The sequence below is a fragment of the Primulina tabacum genome, chromosome 3 (assembly GCF_025594145.1).
Source record: "Primulina tabacum isolate GXHZ01 chromosome 3, ASM2559414v2, whole genome shotgun sequence".
In the NCBI taxonomy this organism is placed as follows: domain Eukaryota; kingdom Viridiplantae; phylum Streptophyta; class Magnoliopsida; order Lamiales; family Gesneriaceae; genus Primulina; species Primulina tabacum.
Window position 1 is genome coordinate 39,157,708 of NC_134552.1, and position 6,381 is coordinate 39,164,088.

Below are 6,381 nucleotides of genomic sequence, written 5' to 3' on the forward strand. Positions count from 1 at the left end.
CCCCTTTCATAATTACCACCATACTCTGATCAGAGATTTCAACCTACATACACATGAGAACACATAGGATATCCATACCCGAAGGTAAGCGGTGAATCCCCGACTACAATGCATAGACTCCTATATGTTTCGACAGAACACCCAACCTTGCACCTGATGACCCCATGAGAGTCAATAAACAAGTCAAAGTTTAATTCTAGCACATAGAGTGTCAATGTTGTCCCGGGTCATAAGGACTAATGGTGTACAACCATAAACTAGGACGTTTCCACTCGATAAGTGAGAACCACTTGGAAAGTCCTTTATGGAGGGTTGTTCAGTGCACTCTACCAGGAGCACCTACCTGCATGCTCGGACATCACAATGTCCCCTACCAATGAAACATGGTACTCACATCGGAGATACTAGTCTCGAACTCGAGCGGCCTATATCCTTCTTAGTGGCGGCTGAATCGACTAGGAACTGTTTAGAATATACAGTATTCCAAATATGAGTTTCATGATACTCATCACATATGAGCATCTCATATTCTTTCTACTATTTGTATATTCAAGAGCTTTATCTATGCAACTAGCATGGGTATACAGATAAAGATGTGCCAAAACAATAATTTCAAATATTATTAAAATAAAAATTGCTTATACATAGAGTTTCATTGTGAACACTAGGCCAACACTTGGCTCGACGGGCACCTACTCTAACAATCTCCCACTTGCACTAGAGCCAACTACCCAAATGCTTCAAACCCATTGATTCGCGATGCATCTCGAATAATGGTCTAGGTAAAGGCTTAGCTAGTGGATCAATAACATAATCTGCGGAGCCGACTTTGTCAATCGACACTTCTCCACTTTCCACAATCTCTCAGAGGATGTGGTACTTTCTCAATACGTGTTTGGACTTCTGATGAGACTTTGGCTCCTATGCTTGAGCTATAGCTCCCATGTTGTAACACAACACCGGGACAGGAGCAACTCTATTAAGAATGACGCCCAACTCTTGGACGAAATTCCTTATCCAAACAGCCTCCTTTTTCTGCATCTGATGCAGCAATGTATTCGGCCTCTGTGCTGGAATCCGTAGTACTGTCTTGCTTGGAACCCTTCCAAGAGACAGCAGCACCATTGAGCATGAATACAAACCCAGAGGTTGACTTCAAGTCATCGATAACGCTTTGGAAGCTAGAGTCGGTATAGCCTTCCAATTTCAGTTCTCCACCCCATAGACCAAGAACAACTTATTGGTCCTTCTCAAATATTTGAGGATGTCTTTCACAGCTTTCCAGTGTGGAAGACCAGGGTTGGATTGATATCTACTCACTACACTTAGTGCAAAAGCCACGTCAGGACGTGTAGATATCATCCCATACATGATGCTACCAATCGCAGATGCATAAGGAATGCTTGTCATCGCCGCTATCTCTGCATCAGTTTTGGGAGACATAAACTTGGATAGAGACACGCCATGACACATCGGTAGATGTCCACTCTTGGACTCATCCATCGAGAACCGCTTCACGATGGTATCAATGTATGTGGATTGGGTGAGACCAAGCAATATTCTTGATCTATCTCTATAGATCTGTATTCCCAATACAAAAGATGCTTCACCCAAGTCCTGTATCGAGAACTTACTTGCTAACCATATCTTAGTTGATTGCAACAATCCTACATCATTCCCAATGAGTAGAATGTCATCAACATACAGCACCAGGATTGTCACAGCACTCCCACTGAGCTTCTTATACACACAGGGTTCCTCAGGATTCTTAGTAAAATCAAACTCTTTGATTGTACTATCGAATCTAAGGTTCCAACTCCTAGATGCCTGCTTTAGACCATAAATAGATCTTTGAAGTTTGCATACCATATGCTGACTTCCGATAGATGTAAACCCTCCAGGTTTGAGACATGTAAATCTCTTCCTTAATATCCCCATTATGAAAGGTTGTCTTGACATCCATCTGCCATATCTCATAGTCATACCATGCAGCTATGGCTAGCAAAATCCTTATGGACTTGAACATTGCAACTGGAAAAAAGGTTTCCTCAAAGTCAACTCCTTGTCTTTGAGTATATCTTTTTGCCACCAAGCGCGCCTTGAAGGTCAATACCTTCTCATCCGCCCCAAGTTTTCTCTTGTAAATCCATTTACACCCTATGAGAACAATTCCCTCAGGTGGATCCACGAGATTCCACACTTGGTTCGAATGCATTGAATTCATCTCAGATTCCATAGCTTCAAGTCATTTGGATGAATCGGCATCAGATAACGCTTCCTTGAAGGTCCTTGGATCACATTCAAGGTTAGGCTCATCATGGCCCTCTTCAAGAAGCAGACCATACCTCATAGGTGGTCTCGAGACTCTTTCGGATCTTCTAGGAGCTTGTATCTCCTCTCTTGGCTCCTCGGGTGTGGGTTCTACAACTGTGGGTGTCTCTCGAACCTCTTCGAGTTCTATCATCTCGCCTTTTCTATCTAATAGAAATTCCTTTTCCAAAAAAGTTGCATTCCTAGAAACAAAAACATTTGTTTCTTGGGGATGATAGAAATGATATCCAACTGAATTCCTTGGATATCCCACAAAGTTACATAAAATGGATCGACAATCCAATTTATCTCCCACTACCTGCTTCACATAAGCAGGGCACCCCCATATTCTAAGACAAGAATATTTGGCTGGCTTACCCATCCATATCTCATATGGTGTCTGCCTTTGAATGGACATTTAATGGAATATCTTTCAATTTTAAGTTATAGAGATCGTTTTCAAGTTCACAGTACCAATCAAACAATTCATGTAAATGTTGCAAACAACTTTGCAAAATAAACAAAAATATCCATTTTTATCAACATAGAAATGAAACAATGTTTTTCACAAAATTAGGTACAAAAAACCATCTCATAAAATAAACTTAAAACTATTGTTCAACAATAAGTAAACATCTTCAACAGCCTTGGCAGCAATTCTTGCCCCATTGCCCATCCTTAAGAAGGTCACACCTTCCCTAAGCTTTCTACTTCTTCCCATCGCCTGCAAATCATTACAGAGATGTGAGCCACATCCGGTAGCCAATACCCAAGAAGTAGAGTTAATTGAAATATTTACTTTGATATAGAACATACCGTTTCCAGAACTCTTCTGGGCAATATACTCCTTGCAATTTCGCCTCCAATGTCCAGGCTTCTTGCAGTGATGACAAACATCACTAGTCTTGTCAGCCTTAACTGGTGTGGCTGCCACAACGGGATTCAGAGATTGCCTCAACAAGGGCACGTTCTTCTTGGGACGTTGGAAAGAACGCTTCTTTCCCTTCCCATGTGGATCAATCTTCGTACCAGATGAAGAACCCACATAAAGAACCAACTTCTCTTTCTTGATGGTTGATTCAAACGTAACAAGCATATTCACCAACTCCTCAAGGGTCGGCTCCATCTTGTTCATGTTGAAGTTCACCACAAAAGGATCAAATGACCTAGGCAATGATAACAGCAACACGTCGGTGGTCAACTCCGAAGGCAAGATCAGATCCATGCCAACGAGCTTGTCCACGAGCCCAATCAACTTCAGGCCATGCTCATTGATCGAGGCCCCATCTCGCATGAGCAAAGTGATCAGCTCCTTGACGGTAGCATGCCTAAGAGGCCGTGTTTGCTCACCAAACAGCTCCTTGAGATGCAATTGAATGTCAGCAGCACTCTTTGCATCCTCAAAACGCCTCTGCAGCTCATCATTCATAGAAGCCTGCATATAACACCTGGCTTTCAAGTCATGGTCACACCATTCCTTGTAAGTATGCAATTCCTCAGGAGTGCAGTCAGTCGGAGCCTCAACAGGGGGCGACTCAGTCAGTGTATATACTATCCTTTCCGAATTCAAGACAATTTTTAGGTTTCTTAGCCAATTGAGGTAGTTAGGTCCAGCTAATACGTGTTTGTCGAGTATTGTAGATAGCGGATTGCGAATCGAAGACATTGTCAAAAATAGTACTGAAAAGTATAACAGATAAATGTTAATGACAATTTTAAAATATTTAGTAAGATATAAAGTATGGACTTTTACTTTATAAATGTTTACTCCCACTGTTATGACATCTTTCACTACCCTCTAGTGAAAACGGGAAACTTTTTTCCTCAGTAGTTACGCAAGGTCCAATTAGCGAATCATGATCCCGAATAATATCAGCCAATCACAATTCCTAAAAGGTAGTTTCCAATTGCATCACAATGCAACCCTCTACGTAAACTTTTGTCTCACGTTTGATTAGGACCCAATAATATGACGTCGTTCATCTTCACGTGTCAAGCCTTACCCATCGATGTTGAACCTTAATGGACGGTCGCCATGAGTTCACCCAATAATATGAGCCGAAATCATGGGAGTTCCACGTAGTTCACATCACCATGTCAATGGATGTCACAGCTTTCCGGCACCCAGGGCCCCCCCAATAATATGAGCCGAGCCCCGAGCATGGGTAGCGTTCATCATGCACCCATTGTCGATGGAAGACATGGAAATTATAAACAAATTTATAATTCCCCTTTCCGGGCTTGATATTAATTTTGAATCATATTCAAAATGAGGGTTTTTAATTTTGAAAGGTCTCATCATTAATTTTATTTAAAAACTCGCCATGTTTGATCGTATGTTTGTCGAATTCATGCAACTTTTTTATTATTATAATAATAACGCACATACTCATTATTCATAACATATCATGCATATATTATAAACAGTAAACAAACAAGGATGATCAATTGCCCCAATACTAATGGCCCGTGTGAGCTAAACACGGGCCTAGGTCCAATCCTAGGGTAATGCAAGGGATGCAAATGCAACTATTACATTAGCTTCCAATATTTACATGTGTTCGGTCTTCATAATCTTCATGGCCACCATCTTCCAATCTTGATCATCCACTATACTAATATTTACAAATAAATATCCATGGCAAATAGGGATACATCTCATGGGGTGGGAACGGGCCATAAACCAAGCCCACTTGAAATTTGATAATTATTACAATCATTCAACACAAAATATCCTAGCATACACCTAGCAAATTGGGCTTGGGCTTTTGATCATCCTTCATGCACAATATCACATATCATACACCATCAATTAATTATCACAATAATTAATTGATCCAATATTATATATCTTGATCCAATCACTAACCGCCACGATTATAAACTAAATTAACAAAGTATACAAACACCTTTTGTCTACTTTCAAATTAATTTATTTATAACCGAATTTCTTGTAAATCACCATTTACTATAAATATTTAAAGTCCAACTTAAAATATTTATTTCATGAGAAAATATTTGCAACTTTTGTAATTTTAAACTTAAGGGCCCAAAAACTTATTTTTCACCAAAAACATTTTGGCCCATTTAAAATTCACAAATATGTTAGCCATCCAATTGCCCAACAACTCAAGGCCCATGACACTTTGATAATCCAAAACACTTTTGGAAACCCTAGTCGTCATCGCCGTTGCCGGAGCTCCGTCGCCGGATTCCAGCAACAAAATTATTTTTTTATTTTTAAAGGGGGTTTCAGGCAGCCCCTTGGGTTGCCCTTGCTGCCCATTTCGGGCAGCCCCTCGGGCAGCCCCTCGGGCAGCTTGGGCTGCCCGAAATGGGAAGCAACAAGCTGCCGAAATATGCTCCAAAAAGGCCTTGACATTGTTGCAAAATTTTGTTCTCATGCGGTTAGAAATCAATCTCAATATAATATCTTGTAATTGCTACACAAAATCGTAACCTTAGCTCGGATACCACTTGAAAGGGGATCGGTTATGGTGACCGTATGCGCAACGGAAGTTAAAAATTTTAAATTTTACAAGAAAATTTCGGCCACCTTGCATTGTGTGTAGCAAATACAATAAAATACCAAAATTTCATACATAGGGTGTTTAGAAATAGTTACCTATCAATCTTAAAAGATTGATAATGGCTCCATCTAAGGTGTAAACACCTTAGCTCTTGAATTGCAAGACAATCTTCAACCTTCCCTTTGAGCCCACCTTGCTCAAATATTAAGCCCACCACCAACAAGCTAGAACCACTCTAATTTTGCACTAGAAAAATTAGAGCATTTTTCTTTGAGAAGTGTTTTTTTTCCTCAACTATTGAAGAAGAAAAAAGAGAGAAAAACTTGGAGAATCCCTTATGCAAATTTCGGCCATGCCCTTCAAAAATAGGAGGAGAGAAGACTAGTCTTGGTTATGGGAAAAGGTGTGAATTCCAAAGGCATGCCATGCCTTGGAAGTTGCAAAAGTTGTCTCCCAACTTTTCACCTCCCATGCATGCAAGTCTTATTTGATTTTTAACAATTAAAAATCCATGGACTTATTTTAATTATATCAAACATAT